This window comes from Pomacea canaliculata, linkage group LG5 (assembly GCF_003073045.1).
Source record: "Pomacea canaliculata isolate SZHN2017 linkage group LG5, ASM307304v1, whole genome shotgun sequence".
NCBI lineage: Eukaryota > Metazoa > Mollusca > Gastropoda > Architaenioglossa > Ampullariidae > Pomacea > Pomacea canaliculata.
The window spans coordinates 20,693,087-20,717,834 of record NC_037594.1 but is presented as its reverse complement, the minus strand read 5'-3'; the positions used below and the strand labels follow the sequence as shown (position 1 = coordinate 20,717,834).

General features: G+C 45.8%; 1 protein-coding gene across 5 annotated transcripts in view; it reads left to right on the top strand.

The window, feature by feature from the left end:
* The window catches only part of LOC112563988 (polypeptide N-acetylgalactosaminyltransferase 5-like), a 110,679-nt gene that overhangs the window by 35,308 nt on the left and 50,623 nt on the right, over window positions 1-24,748 (top strand). For 2 of the 5 annotated variants that reach the window (XM_025238486.1, XM_025238487.1), the window contains exon 2: window positions 1,189-1,301. The exons of 2 other annotated variants lie outside the window; for them this stretch is intronic. The gene's annotated coding sequence lies outside the window, so the exon portion shown is untranslated. Of the gene's footprint in view, window positions 1-1,188; window positions 1,302-5,166; window positions 5,542-24,748 lie in introns of those variants that run through there. One more of the 5 variants, XM_025238488.1, reaches the window with a different exon arrangement.

The window sequence follows — 24,748 nt, the reverse complement described above, 5'->3', positions numbered from 1 at the left end:
CTCTGAAACCGTACCCCCTCTATTTACTTATCTACCTTATTACTCGGCTTGCGGAGAGGTTACCCTAATGTCAGGCTCTCGTCGTATTCTCGTTTCCGAGACGAGAAAACGACGCGAGTAATGACGTCATTTAAGCGTTTGAAATAACGTTTTCTCCGCGGCAGCCTAGCTGTCAGTGCAATTTTATAACGTTCTTTTTATATTTACACTAGCGCTTCTTTCGGGTGTGTTTCCATGCGCGGGCACGCATATGATGGAGGGAGGAGAAGAGGAGAGATAAGGAGGAGGGAAGGTGCGGAGTCAGGAAGGGGTGGAGGGAGGGGCAGAGCGTTGCTTTACATGCGAGGGAAGCGCATTGTTCATTTCCTAGGCGCCGATGAAGCGCTATTAGCCTCCCCACAGCTCACCCCGAAACATTTTTGCCCCTTCAAAAGTAATTTGCGCTCTTGATTAGCCCCAGTATTCTAGTTTTTGCTTCCTGGGGCAGTTTGCTCTGCTTCGATAGTCAGCAAGTGTGGCGAGTCCTTGGAGACTTGTTGAAGATGATGGTGGTGGTGATGATGATGGTGGAAGCGGTTGTTTTGCTCAAAATATGTTAAATGCAGTAAGTGATGGTTTTCTCGACCGATGCAGTGTGGTTTAAATATAATGTTTTATTTACATCAGTTCAATACTTAGTGTGACAAGTTAGCCTTTATTGCCAATTTCTGTCAGAGACTCATCTGTCGTATTACTTGCGGGTTTGTTGTCACACTAAAATGAGCCCTTGGCAATGCTAGCCACTCATTGGAAAGAAAGAGGGACAATTCCTTTACTTGTGGCCGAGCATGAAGGGAGCGGAGAAAAGGTCTTCGAGCATAAATAGTGAACCGTGCTGCCTGATGTGCTTCATGCCATTTCTTTGTGTGCACGTAAATAAACATTCCACGTTAGAGTTTTTTTCACGATGTTTTGTTGTTCTTTTTATTTCTTTAACACAGCTAAAATATATTACTTGCATTGATCGATGCAGAAATAGAGGATGCAAAAAAAAATAATAATAAAATAATAAAAACTAAAAAAAATTAAGTTTAAAATAAAATAGGCGTGCTCATGTTCGAGGAGTTCGTCCGCCATATAAAGTGTAATTAGGGAGGCCCCTGGCGCTCATCATTAAGAGATGTATACAGCCTGCTGCTTTCCTTTCAGGGACACACGACTTCCGGTCACGCACGTGTTGTGGTTGCGATGCTAACGTTTCTTCAAGTGGTCGACACTAAAGGGGAGCCAAGTTCCCTCCTACCTGCCCTTCTTGTAGAGAAGTAAGTATGTGTTTAGGTAATGTGTGCTTGCTTTGTGCTAAATACGCCATGCAAACATCTGGAAAAACCCGAAGCTCACACCAGGCTTCTTCTCTAATTATACTTCTGCTTTGAACTCTGCAGCCTCACGGGTTAGCAGACTCTACTGTCAGACTTCCAGCTGTCCCACTAACTCTCTAGATATTGGATTTTGTAACAAACAGGCAGCAGAGAGTTTCTGTTAATGGTCTTCTCTCACATCCTGTTGTCACCTGCACAGGTTCCCCTCAAGGCTTATGATTTGTCACTATGTATGTTCATACTATATAATAACAACTGTATAGGTGTATAAGCAGGGATAGGAGCTTTCTGATGACACTTCCTTGCTGTGATTTTGTATAATAATGAAAATGTTCACAGTGATTCTCTTCCTGACTTTGTACGCTGGTGTGATGAACACTTCCTTGTCTTAAATACCTCAGAGACTAAGGAATATTTAGATACTATCTGCGATATCAACTTTAAATGGGATGTCAACACTGACACGAGTCAACAATGCTTGTACTTCCTATGGAAACTCAGATCTTACTCTGTCAGCTTGGCCATTCTCATTCGGTTTTATCAGTCCTTCATTGAAAGTCTCATCATTTTTTTTCCTTTCATTTCTTAGTTCCACAGGGAACAAGAACAGTCTAGTCTCCCTTGTGTGTGTGCGCGCGCGCGCTAAACCGAGAGGCTGGAAGGCTACTTAAGCACACAATTGTTACAAACGAACCCCATTAAACACTTTGCCTACGAGTGCTGTCGGAATGGCTCAAACATGATTACAGAAGTCTGTCGGACACGGAGTCCACGCAGAATGGCGACCCTTCATTACGCACAGGCCTTCGTCTAAGCACTCGACAGACATCGCCGGCTCTCGGCAAGACCGAGGACAGAACTGCTGGACAACGGATCTCTTTCATTGCAAGCATCTGCGTGTGTGCATGTTACATGTCGGGTACCGAACAACATAGTGCACACAGGTCAGAGAGCAGCGGAGGTTTTTGTCTTTATTGTCTTTTTTGTCACCATGTCTTCATGCGCCCACGTACACATGCTCAAGATCATTTGCCTGCTGCAGACTTCTTGCGGACCGCAGAGTTGTTTTTTTTTCTTTCTTAGGAGGTGGGAGGGGGAATTTCAGACAAATGGCTGTCCTTTGAGTCACGTGAACCCAATCTTCCGCAGGCTGATTAGTTCTGCGAAGATGAACGCCCAAGATCAGGTCCCGTTCTGTCCTTTTCATGCTTTGCGCCCACTGCAGACGATCCTTTGACCAAAAAGAGCTTGAGAAGATGTTTGTCTTTCGTGGTTTAGACGCTGCTGCTGCGTCTATTTTCTTGTTTAGTTTCTTTTATTCTTCAAACATTACCACTGGACGACACGTGTTCTTCTCCTTCTCTTCCTGCTTCTTTTGCTAGCAAAATGTAATAAAAAACTGCTTTATTCAGGGAGAAAAGAGGTTAAGTATTAGTAAAAAAATATTGTTCTTCTAGTCATTTTTTTACGACCATGGTGTTGATGGCCTGCTGGCACGGCGTAAAACACAAACATTGGTGTTAATGGCAGTTAGCGCGTGTTGAGGTATTTTTCGATAGCCCCCCTGCCACGGTTTGTGTGTACACCTGTAGCATTAACACCTCGAAGACACGCCTTCGCCACAGGCTGCGAGCACGACACAAATACAAATACGCGAAGACCTTTAAAAAAAATCCCGACTCCGTAAACAAACGAGCAAACAGACGACTCGACCGTGGATCAGACTAGTCAAAACCGATCGTCAACACCGCTCGCAGGAGACAGTATGTCGACGGATTTCCAGAGCGAATCTCGCGGTAAAATTCGGGAATCACGAGATCATCGGCCTGACGCTTCCTGGTGCAAAAGTGGGACTGTGCAAAGACCAAAAAGTGGGACTGTGCAAATACCAAAAAGTGGGTCTGTGCAAATACCAAAAAGTGATCTTGAATTTGCCCTGCGCGTACTGGGGACAGAGAGGGAGAGACTTCACTGTCGAGGGAAGTCTTACAATACGCTTGTAGACTTTGCAGTAGCTGTTAGGAAACTGGCTCTTAATCATTTTGGATATATATGAAGAGTGTGTGTGTGTGAGAGAGAGAAAGTAAGAGATATATTATGTCAAAAGAGACAAAAGACTGATGGATATAGTTCCAAAGCGTATATTTTTTATGCAACATTTTTCGACTATAGGACGTTATTGCTGTTGATATATTTATATTTTACTGACAGTGATAATGTATCAGAAGATGTTGAAGAAAAGATGGAGGACAAAAATGGAGATACTGATGATTGGGGTTCGGGGTTGATAGTGATTCTGCTGCTGTTGTCTTATAAAAGCGTTCCATCATGGGTTTCGCTCGCTAGTTTGTGTCATTTGTGGACGAATTTTACCCAGAAACAATCATAAAGGACACATAAAAGGATCTAGAGTCGAAATCGACAATTGCAAAGTCTTGACGACCAGGCACAGCTGGACTTGTACACATTCCTAGAGACTCGAGTGGCGCACGCACCACATACATCAATTATAAGAGGGCGGGTGTGTGTTGGTGGTGAGGGTGTGCAAAATATCGAATCTTGAAATATCAGGTGTTGAAATTCAATATGAGCAGCTGCTACCTCGGAGGCGACTTAAGAGGACATGGGGAGGCGTGACGACCGCCAGAGCAAGTCGTGTCAGAGCCGGAGTGACGTGTCATTTAGGAGCGGCCTTGCCCCTGCGAGTACAGATGGGTTCTGAATGTCGCGAGATTGAAGATCGATGTTGCAGTAAAGGTGAAAAGAATTGATTTTCTTTGAACATGGCTGTTATGGTTATCAGATTGTAGACAAAGTTCGCGATAACATGGTTGACGTGGTAGATGTTTGTCTCATGTAGTTTCCTTGTGTCTACTAACACGTCTACTTGTGTCTTCTCCGTCTCTCTCTCTCTCCTTGTAAAAAAAAGAAAAATGATGGAGAAAAATCCGTTTCATGATGGTTAATGGTAGCCAAAAGCACAGATTAAACACTATCATTCTGATCATGTTACACAAACTGTTATTTGAGGTTTAACCGATGGTGACGTTTTAGCAACGTTAATTCCAACATTAATTCCATTGTCACCGTTGTTGCTCATCCAGGGCCATAGTTGTGAAGCGATGGTAATTAGTTACCCCGGGGGCAATATGAAAAAATCAAGGTAAACGTCTTGTTTCCGAAATAGCAAATCTCTGTCCAGACACCTCAGATGTTGCTGTACCCCTGGCGCTGTAGTTATAAAGACGCGGTAAAGCAACATAAATCATTTTTTTTTTAAAGGAGAGAAGACGTCTGCCGCTGCTTTCCCCACTTTGCCCTTTAGCGGGGGAGCATTTCACCCGACTTCATGGCTACCGTCCCCGCAGGTAAATGTAGTTTTGAGGCAGTAGATAATGCAGGAATCTACATTAGATGTAATCTCTGGTTCATCCGCTGTCAAACCTGGGTTGATAGGGGACACGTCACCGCCTTGTGCCTGCTACGTGGCAGGATATCCCGGTTGTAATCTGCTGCACACTCCCTTTCTTCCCGTCTGCGCAAACAACTGTACAACACATCCTTGAGCACAATTCGTGACTTTCATAAAGCTTATAATATATAAATATATGTGCAAAAAACGCTTAATGTTGTTGTTTCTTTGTTAAACCATCGACTTGGAAGTGAGCAACCAACCAAACACATACATTCGTGGCGCATGTGACGTGGCACCGTTTTTCAGGTTGCCTGCACAGACGGTGTAGTACCTTGCTCCACATGTTTTTGTTTTAAATATCAGCCGGGGGGACAACATAGCGCGGTGTTGCCTTGTGTGGACAGTCGACAATCGCCGGCGACAGTCCTCGGATCGTGCGGTCACTCCCAGGACGGCCATCAGTAAGGAGGAGGATGTCTCATTGATCTTCGTCGCCAGGGACTCATCCTCCGCTCGCTGTCCTCCGGCAAGCGTTTTCGCTACGCGCGGGCGCTTTCCTGTGACTGTCCACGTTGGACGGTGGCGCGGCGCTGGTGGGTTGGCCGAGCTGTTAGTCAGGCCAAGGAGTGCTCTTGACTGCCGTTGGCGTCGTTGGCTGGGCCTGCGGCCTCAACGACTTTAAGGCCAGAGCAAACTTTTCATCTACGCCACGATCGACATCGACCTAAAGCACCGTCCGCGTATGCACATCTTCCTAAGTGTGTGGTGAGTCTCAAGTATTTATTTATTGCAAGAATTGTTTTTCTTCCGAAACTAAGATCAAACTTTGAACGGTCTAGATAGAGAGGAAGCGAGAGTAGGACGAGAGTAGAACAGATCGTGCGTTGTTGAGAACAGTCATTTCCGAGGAGATAGCAGTGAACTAAGAAGAAAATTGGGTTGAAAATTGTACAGCAGGTTCTTATCTGTGGAAACAAAGGGTGAGCAAGATACTGAACGACAGAAGTGGGCGAAGAACGAAGTTAAAAAGGTTTTGTTTCAACTGTATTGTATGATCGACATACACAGACGTACACACTCTGGGTAAACGAACTGAGTGTACTGGGGTGGCAGGGTTAGGGATGACATGCTCATACATGTGTGTTGTATGTTTTATTTATAAACTATTACTAATCACCCTTAGGTTTCACCAAAGTGCCTCGGCTAGAGGGCAGTATGAGTCAGCTTAACATGTTCGTGAAAACTGTGTTGGCAAGATCACTACACAGTGTGTTTGAAAACGAGTCTGAGGGTAAAGGATAACTCTTGCTGTGGGTCTAGCACAGTTGTCTTCTTCTAGCAGGTAATGGAGCGCATGTTTTAAGCCCCTTTCTTAGAGTAATGAGGTTGTCTTTATTGAAATATGAGCCATACTTTTACCGAAAGCACAATTGTTTCTAATGACAGGTAAAGATCAGCTCAAGATAATATTTTTCCCAACTGTGGCTGAATATTCCCTCCTTCATTTCTCTAAATGTCCATGCAAACATCAAGCTCAGAGGGCTAAAATGATAACCATTTATACACAGATACCCGTAATTAACGTATGGTCCCAGTTCTCCTTTAGCAGGTTGAAGCCCTTGCAATGTAAGCATGTTAAAGTACAATCCTGACCTTTGTCATCTTAACCTCCTTCTCTGCAAGGTGAGGCAGTGTTCCTCGGCGCGTATCCCGAGAACGGAAGGGAGTGGGTGTTCAGTGGGATTTTAAGGAAATATTATCTTGCACTGAGGTTTACCCTATCATTAGACATGAAGGTCAGAGTCTCGTTGTGGATGGAGCCTGGGAGTTAGTTACCACAAGGGCTGTTGACACGACCAGCGGTGTTAGTGTTGAGAGTGGGCTGTGCTCAGCTTGTTGTTTTCTGCTTCACACAGGATTATTACGACAGGAAATTACCCAATCACACGTGATTTACCGAGCCTCTTCCGGCGGACTTGTAGTATCGATCCAGAGGGGCTCCGGTGCTTGTCTTCAAATTTCTTGCCTAACGATCATCGTCATTATTGTCCTCGTCTGAATTTCGTCATCGGATCTGTCTATTGGAAAGAAAATCTGAGAAGCGAACAGATTACTTAATCCGAAGAAAGAACTGAATTACCGAGTTTGTTTATTCCGTCTGAAGGACGGAGGGGACGATATAGGTGTAAACATGGCGGGAGTGGGGCGGAAGAGGGTGGGACAAAAGGGAGATCATTGGTAGTTGCACCTATCACGCATGCCCTGCCGATAACTTGGTTTCCGTTATCTTTTGTGGAGAGAATTTGCCTGTCGATGCAATTTATTTCCGAGCACCAAATTGTGTTTGTACAATCATGTTAGTCGACTTTTTGATGGAAGAGGAAGAAGTGGGCAGGGTGGCGCAGTACGGGGCGTGGGTCTGTAAGCAGGCTCGCCACCAATTGCATGATGGGATTAACGAAATCAGTCTGGGCCGCCGAGAGCTGCAGAGTGGGCTTTCAGGCAAGTGGCAGGCAGACTTTCATGCCCTGATCACATTGTCTCCTCTTGGTTTGTTGGCAAAGTGTTGCCAGATTTGCTCGGGTTCACTTTTTTTGTTTTGCATGTTTTATTATTTTTTATAAAATAGCTGGATAACATTTGACTTTGTAAGATTTTAGTATTTACACATAAACAAAATTTCTTCCTCTCTCTTTCTTTCGCACTTACAAATTCACACAAATACTATTTTGGTGTTAGTCTCGACTAAATGTACTGTTTCGTAACAATAATTCGCAACACTGGTGCATTCGTAAAAAACAAGCGAAAACTGTCCTTGCTGAGAGAAACATATTCCATCTCTCCATCTTTGAAGCGATATAGTCTGCCATATACAAGGACTCTGTATGTTTTTGGTGGGTGTGGGTGCTGATGGTGCAGGAGGTATTTGTGTAATCTTTGTGGTTGTCGAGGGTCATCATACTGAGTGTCACGGCCGGTGCGCTGTCAGAAGCGGGACGTAAGGCAGGCCTGCGCCATGTCTTCTTCTTGTTCTTCTTCCTAATCACCCTCAGTGGAGCATACAGCCGCAACCTGCGTCGTGTCACACAACTGCTATTAGTTCTCCATGAGGAAGGTTTGGTTTGCCAGCTTGTGCCTTGAAAAGTCTCGGCCCTGGTGTCCTAAAGTCCAGACGAGGCTGGCGAGGGAGGCCAAGTCGAGTGACCGCAGCAGCGGGGCGGCAAGTGGCTCTTCCTGTCTTTAATGAGAAGGCACGTCAGACACTTGGCTGCTAAGTACGGTCTCAGTCGGAATTCTCTCAGACTCCACTCTTTATGTTTTCTTTATCTGTGTTTTACAGCTCCCTCCTTCTCTCTGCCTCCCCTCCCCATTTCCCCGCCCTACTATTGGCCCAGATAGCTTGGTGAAGGATATCGAGATTTCTCGAACCTGGACTGTTTACAATGTTTATGCGTGCTAACTGATAATTAACATCAATATGGATATATATCTGTTTATCTCTGTAGCCCCATACCCTCCGTCTTCTCAACGGATGTCCTCCGAAGTTCCCCGCAGTTATTGATCGTGTTGGAGGGATAGTAGCGTGACAACAGAGAGTCAGGTGAGAGGAGGATGGCAATAATATATTGCAAGAGTTCTAAATGCTAATGACAAGCAGGTGGCATGTTTACAAAGACTTTCGGATAATTACGAAAACAACGCTGTGGGAGATAATGTGCAAAGCACGCGGATCGTTTGACCTTTAACCTGCTGGGATGTAAAATTAACTTGTCAGCTGCAAACCTCTGGACCTTGAAGGTCTCCAGTTAAACAAGGAACCATCGTCTTCACATTAATTAGCATTTGTGCTCCTTCCCTCCCCTCCATCCTTGCAGACCGCTGACTGCTGTTTCTTCTGTTCTAAGAGCCTTGTCACAGTCGTCATCATCATCCGCAGAAACGAAATACGTCCTTCCTCTGCACTACCTCCTCTTCCGCCATCACCCGATTCTTCTATAATTTTTTTCTCTCCACCCCAGAACCTCCCCCGCCCACACTATACGCCCCCGCCAACCCAGACGTTTTACCACCTCGCTCGCCCCATCCCCCGTCTCTCGGCGAGAGAGCCCTGGATTCCATGATAACTGATATAATAAGTTCCTCGCCCCGAGGGCGAAAACTTTCATCGTGGATATTAAGTTTGTCGCAGCATGAAAGAGATGTGAGCAGAAGTGAGAACAAGCAGCGCTGGTCAGCAGCATCTCGTCTGCGCTGCGCCAGCTGATGTAATGGAGGGGAAGGGTTGGGAATGGGCCAGGAAGCCTTTTTCTTTTTACACGTGTCAAGACACACCTCGTGTCGACATCGTCCTCCTCCACAGGTGGCGGCGCTAGTGTAGCGACAAGGGATCACCTTTAGTTGCTGCACGTCGTTCAATAGGTGTACAGGCTTGTCGCTAGGCGGCGCGTCATGCATGGAGCACGTGTAGTTTGTGTGCGTGCGTGCGTGCGCATGGTCTAAAGAGCGCGTGATGATCATTAGTATGTTCGAAGCTTCTCTAGTGTTATATCTAGTACCAATTATTTCTCGAACACTAATAATCTGTGAATGCACGCTACATTTCTGTAACTTTATTTTTTAATTGCATATTTTGTAAACATAGACATGCATCCGAGTTAAAAATAAAAAGGTTTATGGAAAACAAGGCGCGTGTCAGGTAGAAATGCAGCTTGCATCAAGTTACTGGTAGATAATCGTCTTAAACAAGCTAATAAATAATCTAACTTAATTGCTCCATCTCTCCCCATCTCAAAACACCCCACGACAGCGGGGATGATCGAGGCTTGCTCGAGTTTGCCAAGGGTTAGGTGTGCTAACACGAGGGCGTTGACGTCAAGCAAGCTCGGTGAGCTCGAAGCAAGCGGTTGGCGAGTGCGGGTGAGGGGCTGGAGCCTTAGTGGGTGCATCTGTCTGTAAGGAGTGTGTATCCGCGGTAGTTAGGACTTTCATTTTAATACCAGAGATATCTCTGTTGTCAACTGCACGACGCAGTTTGAAGCAGCAGGAGCAGCAACTCCACCGTGGGCGGATACGATTAAGGTGACTTGAGTCCACAAAAGAAACCGGTGGACGTCATCTGGACTGGACAGACCGCGGTGTCAAGTCTTTTCTTCGACTGTGCGGGGCGATGAAAGGACCGACGGTGTCTGTCTTTTATTATTTGCATGCAGTGACCTTTATCACGAAGGATCGACATCGACATGGCGTGCTTAAAAACCTCCGGAATCACGTACAGACGGCCGATACACGGGAGGAAAAAAGGCTTAATTCTTCCTCTTCTTATTATACAGCGACGGTAATGTGACGGGTGTAAATTATGGATATGGACATAAAGTGTTTAATACTTTCAAAAGCATGGCACCGGACACCGTCGATGTATTGTGCACATGGAAAATTCACGTTGACATTTATTGGTTGAAATGATGTGTAGTGAGGCGGATCAGCCTGTCTTTTAATTTGATATTTTATCGACACCTTCTATAAACTTTATTTCGTGTGACAGGTATCTAACTTGTTGTGGAGGATTGTTGGTGGCGGGGGTTGGGGGAGAGGGAAAGTGAGAGTGGGAAGGTGCAGAAAAAAAGGAAGTGTGAGAATTTCGTCGATGAAAATAGAAGGGTAGGGGAGATAACTAACAGCCATGCCCGACTGCCACGAAGAACAACGCCTCTCCGAAGAAGACCGTTGGTGTCTGGTTTCCTGCCGAGAACTGAAGTGTCCGACATGTACATAATTACCTGTCAGTTACAGTTTGCACCAGCAACATGTCTTCCTTCCCGTCTTCAGGATAGGGCGGGGTGGGAGGACAGTCTGTAGCTAAGTGAACGGACCCTTCGCGCTAAAGGGATGCACTGTGCACTTGCTTCCAAAGCGAGGTAAGCTGTTGACCTTATTCACGTTCCGCTGTTGACCTTATTCACGTCCGCTGTTCACCTTATTCACGTCCGCTGTTCCGACTTTCAGGGAACAGACTTCATGGGCATCATGGTTACCAGGAAAAATGGCGAAGAGCACCGCAAAGAAAGAAAATTAAATACTACACATGCACTGTTGTGTACTGTTAGGTATATGTGATGACAGAGGCTGGTGAAATCATTGTAGAAGACCATAGCCTAGTTTTTTTTTAATTTTTCTGCAACTAACCTGATTGTATAGGAAGGAAAATGTGAAAAGAGTGAGAGAACGAGGTGTGACTGCTAAATCCAGTTCTGGAGAGTTTAGTACCAGTATGTTTCTGTAGCAACTACACCAGCCCTCTAGGCCTCGGTCTGGTTTCAAGATGACGCCTGTGTAAATAAGGTCTATTGTTTGCTGTAACGACCAAAGAAGACAGTCGTGAATGGGAGGTGGAGGGGCGCGGGTGAAAAGAAGCTGTGTACATCATGTTTACTGTACGTGTCGCTGCGTACGCATTCCGACCGTTGGAAGAAAGGGTTACCCAACCCGTGGTGTTGGTGGTAGTGGTTGTTGTGACAGAGAGTGTGTGAGAGAGAGGAAGCTGTTAAAATGATAGGTGGGGCCCTTTGGCTGCGGACGGGAAGTAGTTATGGACTGAAATAATGCCATCCTAAAAGCAAATGTATATGTATGCGTTACCACTACATCACTGTGCACTTTGACCCCGCTGGGGATTAGCTGGATGTAGCGGATATTGTCGTCTGCGTGTCGCATTTTGTCGCACTTGTTTTTATTATCCAAGAAGATACCACAGTCATCTTGTCCTGAGACATATAGATGCCTTATGCAGCGTGGCTTAGTGTTGTCTTATTGTACATGTTATTTTGTGTACATCATCGTCATCACGTTCTTTATCTTTTGTTTTCCTTTTAAGAACTGGCAGCCTCAGTTATTTTCTCAATTTTATGCTTTACGTTTCATTCTGGAAGAGCACACCCCCAAAAAAAAAGTGTTTGTATGCTCTCTAATTTAGAGGTTAAGTGTAAGATTATCCTTCCACGATAAACATCGGACTGTAGTAATGGGCAGTGGAGCGAGGTTAGTCATGTATCCTGCTGTCTTTTAATTACCAACGGATGCATGCAAGCGTCCCCCTCCCATGAGTCTGGCTGTTGTTCATGAGATGAACACTTTTCACCTCATGACAGACTGTGGAAAGAAATATTTCCTCAGGTCACCCAGAATTTACCATGGTAAACAGCTGTTGTAGATGTTACTGGAAGGGAAGTAGAGGACTTCTGGAAGAAAAGCAGGACAGACCTGTGTTGTCAGAAAGGTGACACTTTTATGTCAGGAAGTTTGCTGTTTGCGGGAAAAGGTCACATCGTTTTGCTTAAGCTCAAGGTTTTATAAATATATTACTTTTTTCATTACCCTCAGGGGAAGGAAGTCGTGCATAAATGTTTCAAGACTGGACATTACGAAAACGGAAGAAGTGCTGACCTTGCAGTCCTGTGGTCGCTTATGTCATCCTGTTGCTGGAACTGTGACAATTACTAAAGGAAGTTGCAGAGACGACAAACACTGCCATTCTCGACCACAAACAATTGCAGTTAACGTTGTAGAGAATTTGTCTGTCTTTCTGTCTCTCAATATCTGTCGAAGACAATGAATCAGTCAGAAAGCGAGGAAAACGGCAATTATTTGAGATGCAGTCCGAAGATAATGACTTCTGAACATTTTGTTTCGCAAAACCTTATATACCTCAGCACATTTTTATTATTCCTTTATATTTTCCTTTTTGGGAATAACAGAAAAATGTTATCAACGGAAAACAATCCACACAAAGTATTGATCAGCTGAGCGATCGGGAGAAATAAAAGCGAGAATTGACGAATGACGAGGGCGCAGTAGAGGACATCGTTTGAGCATGCGCAGTTGTGACAAGCGCTACTTTTTCTGACTTTCAATTTAAAATGTAAAGATAAGACACTTCCGTGACAAGTTCGTTGGTGGTTTTATGATATTATAGGGTAGGGCTGAAGGTCTCGGACATCTTTATTTCATTATGGCTTTCTTTTGTCCACAGTTTTGTCAAAGTCAGTTTGAGATAAAGGATGACACTATAGTTAAACTGACTTTTTTTATTTGAAAGCTAGTTAAGGTAGCGCGTGCTCACCAGCTGACATCTGTACGGAAGAGAGCAGAAGTTCCCCTGTCTGTCTTCTTATCAATCACTGTAGTGTCTCGTATAGAAATCCATAGGCAAAGGAGGTAAAGCATTTCCGACCATTCATTCGGATAAAAGCTTAAGGAAGAAAGGGAGAGAGAGCTGGAAAGAATGGAAACCTGCTTTAGTCCTCTAAAAGATCATGTGACTGATGAGATTGAATGAAAGAAAGTTTAAATTATGTTGTACCCTCGCTCCAGACTCAATGTCGCCTCTGAAGACGTATTGTCCATGCATTGCCGGCGACCAATGCAAGGTGTAGAAGACGTGCACTGGCGCCACACAGCGGATTTAAGATGGCGGCAACGGATTTAAGATGGCGGCAGTGGAGCGTGCTCCTCATCTCAGCGTAAGTTACGTGGGTGGATTATGTCCGCAGCCTCGCGTGGCTGTTAATTTTGAAGAAAAAGTGCTGCCGAGAAATGTCTTTCTTCTAAGCTCGTCTGCTTTGAAACCTGTTATCTTAATGTGAAAGGTGCGGTGCAATATTATACTCGTCTATTGATCAACATTCCCTGGACGCTATCCGGCCAGCCGAACACGAGAGTGTCTTTTCAAGATGTCTATTTTCGTGAGAGGGAGAAATGAGTTTGGGCCTTATGACTTTCCTTAGTGCAGTTTTATGGGGCCTTATTTTGTTTCCGATCATGAATAATTGTGAGCGAAATATGATCGCATATTTGTAGCAGTCGGATGGCATTACCCTGGCTTTAGACTGTTGTGTATCAGTGTACCGATGTCTGTCCATGTCTGAAAAAATATTGTGTGTGCCGTTTCCACGTCCCGCCCACCTGAAAGATTTCTGCACGTGCGCAAATAAGTATTGGTGTAACTACGCAGTAACCTCGACCTATTTTCTTGTAAAACCTAGTGCCAATTCAGTTTTGAAAACAGCCCTCCCCCACTTTTTTATGTATGCTACAGATCAACTTTAGAAAAGCTCATTTCTTGCACCCGGTTGCTCCTAAACTCAAAGGCAGTACAGTTTGCAGTCTGGACGAGGTGACGCTAAAGTTGCGCAGAAGCGCCATCTGGTGGCAGATGCAGTGGCTCGATGAGCCAAGGGAGACGACTATAGCTCAAGATATCCCCCTCTCCCCGTTTAGCGATGTTACCTCCTGCCGGTAGTTCGATCCGCATGTGATCAGAAGAGGGCGCTAGCTGTCCTCAGAAGAGGGCGCTAGATGTCCTCCATCGTGAACGGCTCGAACGATGGGCACGTCATCAGGAGCATGCCATGAGGATGTTCCATGCTGCAGATACCCGGAATTCACCAGAAGGACCCATCACTGTTGCTGCGCCTGTCCAGTGTGACACGGTCGTGCAGCTGCAGCAAGACAGCCACGAGCTTTCCTGAGTGAGATGAGGTCACAAGATGGTGGCGCTTCCCTTCTGAAGGAACGTCTGGCCATTTGGAGAACACTAGACACTATTAACAGCTGCTTACAGAGGACTGAGCCTGGGTGATCAGACTAAAGCAAATCGTTTAGTGATCTTCCTACATAAACTCATTAACAAACAAGAAATAAATATTGAAGTTTATTTCTTCATCCTTCCAACCTCCTCGCGAGAAATGGAGCGAACCGTGAAGGAATTTTTTTTTCGCTGACGAGAGAAATAAAACTGCCTGTGATGCTCGCTAGATTGCCAATCGACCACTTGTCTAATTTGTTCTCTCCCTCCCTTCCTTGTCTCTGAGGCTTTCTTTTCTCCATTCTCCCTCTCTCGCTCGCTCTTCTGACCAGTGTATTTGCACTTCCACTTGTTTCCCATCTCCTCGTTTTGTCCTCTTCGGCTCCCTTTCTTGTTTTTCATTTTCTCGCTGTGAGAAGGCGAGCGCTTACACACACAGAGAGAATTGATTGATGTATATTTATTTGGAAGGGCAGCTGCCGTGTTTAGCAGAAAATCTGTGGTTAAACTGCGTGACATAGTGTATCGACTTGTGTACAAACACTCTCAGTCTGCTGTATGTATGTAAGTAACAATACGCTTTGTTCGTATTTCCGGTCAGGATATACTTTCACGCTTAATCTTAGTCCATTTTCATTAAGATAATTGGTTATCTGTTTAGTGTGAGAAAGAATAAAAGAAAAAAAAAACAACTTTTAGGACTTAGATGGCAGACATTTAAAAATATTTTCCAACTAATCACCAGGGTATATCACCCAAGGTAAGAGGATTTAATGGAGGAGGCTATCGCAGACAGATATCGCCCCCTACAGGAATATGGTTTGCCTTCCACCTTGTTGATGGCGAGTGCGTTATCTGTCCTAACTACGGCTTCGACCTTTTTTTTTGTGTCAGATTATCGAGGCTTTCATTGTGACCTATTTCCAAATGTGAAGATGCGCGTCAGATGTTCTTTGACCTGCTTTCTACTCCCTCATTAAAAATAGCGGGAAAGCTACGGACTGTACCCTGTTGTGGTTGTTCTGATGAGTATACCCACATCCTGCTCCACCGCCGAAATAAAGAGCTTCAGGGATGAGGGTTTTATTCCAACACAAGGTGTTCTGCTGGAGGGCGCGTCAGCTGTCCAGTCCAGGCGTCAGCTGCTGTGCTGACGTCTCGCGCGGTGTCGGCGGCTGCTATGTACTTGCTTGGTCTCGGTAAAGGCAAACTGTACCACTTGGGAAATCGCTGTTTCAACAACCTCAACCCGCACAACCTGCGCTCTTATCAGTACCACTTGGTCGATCGGTGGTGATACCTGTTGCTTTGAACTTCTCTCATAACTCTTCCTAATCCTCGGTGACTCGCCACGTCCTCCTCCGTTGTCGCGATAAGACTCCCCACTCCACCTTTTCGCGCACCTAACCATCCCTTTCACGCATATTTATTTATTTTTCAATTTCCGTCTTGATGTAATAAAAGCAGGTTAAGTTTTTGTTTAATTTTTAAGCTGGATTATTCTGTCCGAAGCGCTGCTAGGTTGGAATGTGTGATTCAGAGTCAACTGGTAGAACCATAGGGAGTGGAAGCAGGCAGAAAGAAGTGTGTGAGAGCTGAAGGAACTTCAGGTAGGCCTGGAGATCGATTTCTCATTTCATTTCCAGCGAAAGGAGATTGGAGCTGTCACGGATAAGTCACTGGAGAAGTGTAGTTCTGGCCAGCGACCGTTGCAGGAAAAAAGAATAGGGTTTTTTTTTTTCACATAATCATGAAATGCACGCTCATGCTTTGATGTATTACTCAGCACTAAACAAAATTAGTCCAGACGCACACAGACACACTAACAAACACGCAAAACACGGGCATAATAGCATATATCAGCGAGTATTACCACATGACCACCTACACACAGAAACACTCTTTAAAAAGTAAGACTCGCAAGATAGCAGTCGTTACTTGGAGTAAGAAAGCTGTATTGATTCTTATATTGATTTGTATTTGTGTGTGTATGCAATGGCTGTCTAATTTTCGTTTGATATACACACTCAAGCATGCAAAAGCATTGGCAGGTGTCCTCACGTTCCTGCTTCCTGACCCTTCCAATCCCGGAAATGCATTGGTGGTGCCTGGCGAATGCTGAGAGGCAACCAGCATCTTTCTTTTTATGTCGGCCCTAAGTATTCTAAAACGCCGATGTCTGCTGTTCGTTTCCTTGTTCGCAGTTATTTACCTTCTGCCCAGCTTCTTCTCGGAAGTCATCAGCTTAATGAGAAGTGGCAAATGAAGTATCCGGAGGCAGTAAAAAGTCGGTAGTGGTGGCGTGTGTGAGAGAGAGAGAGCCAGTAAAGGTCGCCACCGTCAACATACATTTGCATTGAAGAAATACTTCTTGTTGCTGCACAACAAAACGGCAGGGACAGCTGGAACTAGGGTCAACAGAACAGGGATCCTGAGGGATCCTCCTTGCGCATGTCAGCCGCCTAGTTACCTCTCAGTCTTCTGCTCACACACTTGCTCCAACCTTTACAACCCTCGATGGCACCTGACGACAAATTCTTGTCATTTCTGGGGGGATGGGAAATGTGCTCTACAGCTTTCATCTTTAGTCGCTTGGTGTCTTTTGAACACCCAGACAGGGCTTAGAACTTCGGCAGGGTATTAGGTAAGGTGTTAAAGGGGTAAAATTATGGACTGTAAGTAGCTTTTCTCAGGAGCATCTCAGTCTAATTATGTTAACACTCGTCTCTTCTTATTAAGGTCGTTACTGTTATAAAATGTCTGGCTAAATATTGTTAAATACGTGGTAATCAAGTTAATTATCATGGCTGATTCTTTTTTACTATTGGTATTCATTAAAAGGAATGCTTTTGAGAATGTGTCTCACAGCTAGACAGATTGGAAACAGGTCAGCTGTTTAAGTCGTTCTTCTCGAGGGTTTTGGTGACTGGCTGAAGAGTCGGTTACACAAGGTTCTTTGCACCTCACTCCCTTTGATCCAAACTGACCCTGCTGCTTAGTTGTTTGGTTTCCATGCGACAGCAGTTGTGGATCCACATGATTATCGCCAACAACACTCGGTGGTGAGTCCCCGAGGTCAGTGCCCACAATCTAGAAACACACCATGGGTGTGTAGAGAGAAAGAGGACGAAAGAGAAAGGATCGAAGACGAGAGATGAGAAAGAGGAGGCGAGAGTTAAAAGAGAGAGGGAAGAAATGTCAGCAGTGCGAGGGTCACCGCCTGTTTCGTGGCAGACAAACGCCTGCCATTGAAGTAGGTCTCTGGGTGGCCCGACCCCCTTGCTGACACTTACCACAGTACTTTTGACTTCCCTTTTGTGACCGGACGGTCGAGTCCTTCGGGAACACTGGAAGCCTGGAAATTACGGCGGTTGCCGTAGCAGAGGGAGCCAGAAAGTCCGCGGCCAAGGCTGGGGGAAGTTGGTACTATAGAGATAGTGGTGGGGGAGAATTTTCTGCGTCAAGGGAGAAGGGGGGAGGTGGCAATGAAAATGGCCGTTGCCAGTCGGTCGTTAGAACGAGAGCCGTGATGCGGACTTCCTCTTCTTTTGATGCTGGCTGCGAAGGACTGATTCTTGCGACCCTCGCACTAGAGAGATGGTGCATTTCTGTGATGGTGTTCCTTGGCACAGAATTCTTCTCACAGAAAAAGAGAGAGCTTGGATTTTTAAAGTCTAGTTGTGAGCAGCCCAAAGCGAGTGGAATAAAACAGGATATAATGTTACAGGCACATTTTCCATGTCTGGAGAAAAAGTCTCCGAGGTAGTGAGGCGCGCCGACCACAAAGCTCCCTTGACACTGTCTTACTGAAGCCGACAAGATTCAGTAGGTACTTGTGTGCCATTGTCTTGCACTGCAGTCTCAGATGGTCCTCCAAGAAGTAATTAGTGGCTTTTCTAGATTGTTTTCGCTTGAGGATACCACGAGTAAGACTGATACAGAGCTGAGCCAATGGGTTCTTAATTCTAGGGTCGTCTTTGCGAGACACATATTACGAATATTTGACTGTTTCTCCTGCTTTCTGTACGATCATCGGATAAAATTTAGCAAAATATTTCAGTGTAGGAGGTTGAGAAAACCCTCAAGACTCATTACCCATTACAACCAACAAAAATATCAAGTGCTGTATTTTTAATGAAGTAAAATATCCTCAGAGAAAGTGAAATGCACCAAAGAGACGACTTTGTTGAAAGTCTAGGAGCCCAATGGCATCGAAGTCAGAAGAAATGTTTTATGGGCGAAACATGTGGTGAAAGCTGATCCCATACATCCAGGCCCCATTCTCCATACCGCTCCCATTCTCCTCTTCGTTCCGTCTCTCTCAATTGTTAGACCTCGAGTTCATCCCCTCCCACCACCACCACCACCACCACCACCACCACCAACCTTTTTCTCTCTTCTTTCTCCTCAGTGTCTTACGTCTATATTGTTGGATTGAAGTCGAGTTGAAGGTTCATTCAGCGGTATGCGTAGAAAAGAACCTTATTAAAAATAATCTACATAAGTAAACATTTGTTTTTCAAGCAAAAAAAAAAAAAATGTGCGCAATAATGTTCTCTCCTACTTAAAATCTGAGTGATCAGAGAGAAAAGAGAGGGTGACCTGCCACACGTGATGCTGAAAGAGGTTCCATATCAACCTCTGACCTGCTGATGATAGGTCTGCACGAAACGGTTTACACGCAAAGCAATAGTTTATACACACATACGCTAGCATCACTAGTGAGCGGACTGGATGCTGAGTGCCTGTCAGCTTGTTGCGGTCACACCGGAAACCCGGCGTCGTCTAGCTTCAGCCACTCGGGCCCCGCACAGGGTTCAGCATCGTGCGGAGGGGAGGACGACATAAGTTCCTTGCCACACACACATACACACTTCAAACACCGAGTTCTGCTAGGAACATGCCCGACTCCTACATAAATTGTACCTACTGTTTGTGTCCCCTCACTCCCCGTCCCCTCCGTCCCATTAGTGCCGGTAACTTTGTACCTGCTGCCGTCGGACATGTTTGCTGCTGCTGCTGTTGCGAGGCCAGACGAGAGAGAGAGAGCAAGCCCGAGCAGCGCGCGTGAGAACTGATCTCCATCCTGGCACGTGATGGCGGCGGCAGAAGGTGGTGTGCCGAGGCGGCTTGTTAAAGGGACTCAGCCGCTGTAAGCAGCATCCTGCGACTACGACTGACGGAGCGGGAAAGGGTCAACGCTGGCAGACGATCGGGCGTCCTGCCTCGTTCTGCTACACACCGCTGCGAGAAACTGGCGGACGGTGGCTCTCTACCTCCCACAAACCCTCCACCCACAAACTTTCAGTTTCATGATAAAAGTTTACAAGGCGATAAGTGTTAGCAATGTAGTCTTCAGAATTCTTTAGCATCATACACTAAAGTGCGTGACATATTGAACCATGTGCCCGGGTGTGACATCCGCGGTGGCGGCGGAGCCTGGGAGCGCGGCGTTGGGTCGCAGTCGAAGTGCTGCAAGGGGGGTCCAGTCCGGCTGCGCGTGTGCACGTGCTGCGTGATGCACGACGATTTGCCGTCAGACGGCGACAAATTACTCTCCTTCACGCGCGCCTGTACACCCCTTCCGCCTCCTCCGACACCCCTTCCTCCTGCACCCTCTTACGATATTCCACGCCACGTGAATAGTTTCGCCGCGTTTCCACAAGCGTTCCGTTCACAGAGGATGGATCTGTCTGCGGTCGGCGCCTGAATATATACACACATACACACCACGACCACCACCACCAGGCAGACTGGCTGCGATGTATGCCACTCGTAAAGGTTGTCCGTTCTCTTCTGCTGACGGGGGAGGTCTTGAGGCGTAACTCACACCACACCCTCCACATTTCATCCACATCAGCGCGCGACTAAGAGGGTGCGTGTGTGTAAAAAGGAAAACAATGGTACGCCGGCTACCCGCAGGAGAAGAACGTCTACAACAGCAGCCACCTTCACCAGCATCAACGCTGCAGCAACGCGTCGCAGAAGGAGAAGCAAGACGCTGGAAAGGTCAGCGGTGCGTGTGAAGCCTGTGGGATGCTCGTGCTGCGCTGGCGTTCAAAGCGCGCGGGGGCAGGAAGCCAGGTAGCGCGGGACTGTGGCGGCGGTGCTGAGAGCGCCGTCGTGGGCAGGTAACTGTCGCCATCAGAGTCTGAAAGGGAGACAGGCGAGCTGTGTGTTCTTTGAGGAACCGGCGGCTGCAGTCACGTGCTGGGCGCCAGCTGACGGACTCTTGACGGGCCGAACGCTTCTCCGCAGGAAGTTTGCAAGCAGCTATGCTTCGTCGCTAGTCATCGCGTGAAGAAAGAAGGTGAACTTTTTGCCCCATCAAGTTTTAAATTGTATTTCTTCGTTATATATATCGTTTGACTATCACTATTTAATTATAAACACTCTACTTTCCTGAGATTCCCGCCACATGTAGTTGCATTTTGTTCACCAACTCGACAACACCGTCTGAAAAATATTCAGCCCTGCCAGCCAGAGATCTTTTTGCTTATTCATCGCAGTGAAGAAGTCTCCTGCCTGTATAAAGCTTACGTGTCTGTTACGTCTCATGGGCTTTTGAGAAGACTTTCCTGTGACCTGCGCACGTGCAACTAGACAGAGATAGTTGTGAGAAGGAGGGAGAATTAAGTGGGTGGGAGAGTGAACGAGCGAGTAAGTCTGAAATGACAACAGTGAGTGAAAGTGAGAGAAATAGATGGAGAGAAATGCAAATGAGTTCAATAGAATTCATGATCCAAGATCCGCTGTCACGGATCCTGGTGTCACCCGCAGGTGCTTACATGATGACTCGGTTTTACGTCCTACATCCCCCTCTCCTACTCTCACTTTCTTCATCCCCTCCTCCTCTGAGAAAACGTATTAGCTGGTGTTAATCCTCGGTTTTATAAAAGAAAACAGGCTTCTTTCCCTGAGTCGAGTGGGCCACCTTTCCCGCAGAGAAAATCTCAAACATGCATACTTACAGTAGCGGGGGGGAGCTAGAGGTGGTGGTAACATAATTAGACTCGTGTAATGGAGGACGTGGTACTGAAGACAGATCTGGCCGTCAGTCACAAGGGACATTGTGATGGCGAAGCCGGAGTGAAATTTAAAAAAAAATCAAGTTAAGGTTCGCGACAGGACCTGTTGGCACTGAGGTGAAAATTTATCATCAAATTTTATTTCATTCTCAAAGTTTATTGATGGCCTTGTCATCCTCTTTGTCATTTTCATGTATGTACACATATAATCTGTGTTGTTCTTAGAGTTGTGTTTGAGTGTAATCAATGTAGGTATTACATGTGTACAGGTGTTGTCAGAGTAGGACACATTTGCCACGTACAATTGTTTTGTTTCTTATACTCACGCCTGGGTTATAGGTCATTCTAAATCATAGCAACATTGAAGGTGTTGTCTACGCTTTAAAATAAGAAACAAAGAAAATAAAACATAAACACTCACATGGCGCTGACGTGCAGTTTCAAACATCCCACTAATCTTATCTGTCGACCTTTTACGAGCGCTTGTTGATGCAAATCGTCTCAAACATTTGAAGCAAATCGCGTTGGTGGCGCTAAATTGAGTTTGTTTCGCCATCGTGACCACTCGACAGGCATCCGACATCAGTCGACGAGCAAATCGGGTGCCCGGAGCGAGCCGACACCCTGCTGACGTCACTCACCAAGAGCAGCTTTTAGCATCACGTGACTCCAACAGAAGAAAAAAACAGTCCTTAATGCTACATCCATTGCCGTAATGTTTTTGCATGATCCGACCATGTCACAGCCATGTCCGGCGCAATTTGGAACGTCAGATTTTTATTTTTTTCTAGTAAGAAAAACATTTTGACTCCATTTACGCATATACTTCATTTAGCGTCGGGGAGGATGCAGATAAACGAGGATTTCTCTGCCCCTTTCGCTAGCATAAAACATGTTCGTTTATGGGCTTTGTGGGATTTTTCAGGTAATGGAAGAAGGCTATGAAGAAATTGGAATGTAGCAAAGTTTTAAGGGAAGAGCACAGTTATTCTTGTTGGCAGTTTACAGTTGCATTAGGTAAACATAAACTGCTGTGTCTTCGTGTAAACTCTTAGTTTGTTGGAATTCTTTGCTGTCCGCTTGTGTGTGTTCGCGTACACCATGAGAAAAAGACCGATCGCATGTACTTTCGCTATGGCACTTGTAAGGTCAAGAAGGGACAGTATTCTCAATTAACCTCTGGACGCTCTGCCCCTCGCAGTGACCAATCATATCGCGTCTTTGGAGAATCAGCGGGAGAAATGTTCCCAGACAAATGTCTGTTCCAGGACAAACACTGTGTCTGGTGGTAGAAGTAATAGAGGGTTTCAACATGGCGTATTTTGAAAGGTTCGTCATGTCATCAGGCAAGGGGTTGTTGGGTTGCTCCTTTAGAGACGCGAAACAGCCGGTCGCTGGAGTTTTGCATCATCAATGTATGATAGTAGTGTCCGTCGAGAAGACTTTACACAGATTATATGATTTCGACTGGCAATTAGTATTCATGAAAGGTTTAACACAATTGATCATATCAGAAAAAACAAATCCCGAAACAAAACACCAAAAAAAAAAAATTACCCTAGGTTCGAACGCAATGAGTCTAAAACATTTGGCGTCGCGTGGAACCACTACATAGAGACATTGCTCATGGGGCTATCTAAGCTCGGTTGCTCTGGGCTATAATTTAAGTGTCATCAATTTTAGGCCTTACTTTGCCTGTCACAATTAACTTTATGCAGCCTTCGGTAGTTTTTAAGCGTTGATCAGCTTAGCGCCATAACAAGGTTTCACAGCTTCCAAAGATTGAATCCAAGGATTGTCCATGTCGCTGAAGTCACGCTTCTGAAGGCTTTCGAAGTTGCTTTCTTCACGAATAATTTACCAAAAAAAAACCCAGAATAATAATTGTGCTGGACAGCTTCAACCAGTCCACGCAAGACAGCTTCAGGAAGGTCAGGTGAGACAAGCAGTCTCCTGTAACCAGGGGTCAGAGGGAAATGCCATCGCTGGAGGTCATGTCCCTCTCCACGGGAAGCTGGCATGTCAGGACATCTTCTGACACTGGCATGCCCCTTCTGCTCCTGCTGCCAACGAGGAGATCATCTGCGACAGGCTTTCTCTAGCGTCGTCATCAGATTAAAGCCTGAGACCCCGCCAGACCCCGCGGAGCCCCGCACGCGCCTTTCGTCAGGAGATGAGCGTTGGGATCAGAGGACTTCGCCCGGCGAGCTCCGCGCATTCCGCCTGTGTGCCTCGTCTGAGAAATGTCGTAGTCGGGGGCTTTTTTTTTCTTTTTCTCCTTGTCCTCTAGGGCACCAAGACCTTCTGTTTTCTCTTTCAGCTTAGTCACCACTTCTGTGAAAGGAAAAGGCTTTCCTTATCTTCAGCTCTTTCTCTCATTCTCCATTTTTATCTCTTATTCCTTTTTGATCATTTATTTAAGCTTCGAGACATGATGCTTACTGAAGCAGATTAACGCCTCCCTGCCGGTCACAATGACCTGCTTTATCGCTGTACGATCTTGCGAGCCTAGTTTTTAACCTGAAGACGAAGCTCTCTTTGTTTTCTCCCGCAGAGCAATGTTTGCCCTGGCACTTCGTTCTTTTTTTGCTGTTTACACTTGCATCGTCCACACATCCACCCCACCCTACCCCACCGCACTGCTCAGTCGCATTGTTCCCTCTCCCCTTCATCCCCTCCGTCCATCATGTGACTCACACTCGAGGATATTTTTTTGTGCTTCTCTGTCTCCATCACCTCCCACTTGTTCTTTGTTTCTCAGAAGCGGTTAGCAAAGATTAGTTGTATGCGCTGGCCTGGAACCATTCTGGACAGACAGGATTTGTAAGTACAATAATTACCTTGCTGCGATCATCCTGCACATGCTTCCTATCATTATTGAAACAGAATTTTGAGAACGGGCGTTGCGGAAGGGCATGTGGTCGGGTATCGGGTGGAATTTTAAAGTCCAGCCTTGTTGTACACGCCTCAAATTTCTCATTTGTCAAGTCTTCACTCCTTCCTAACGACCATCCATCAATTTATGGAACTTCTGTTTTGTACAGTAATCGATGTGTAGGGAAATCTTCCCATCACATCAAAGTTGAGAAAAGAACCACAGATTCCCTTACAGCAAATAGAAGAAAAAAGAAAGAAACGAAGGATGATGATCTCAACACGATGATCAAATGACGGAAGGAGGGAGGTAGATGGAGGGGAGCTAGAGCCACAGTGTAACAAGTCGATTACATTAGATTTATTTTCAGACATGACATTCTATTAAGTTTTTATTTACACCTTCTATTCAGTCCGACCGTGGTGCACACCTCGCCCTGTACCCTCGTAGCTAATCTGTTCGCCAGGGGAGCGGTCCCTAGCTGCGCTG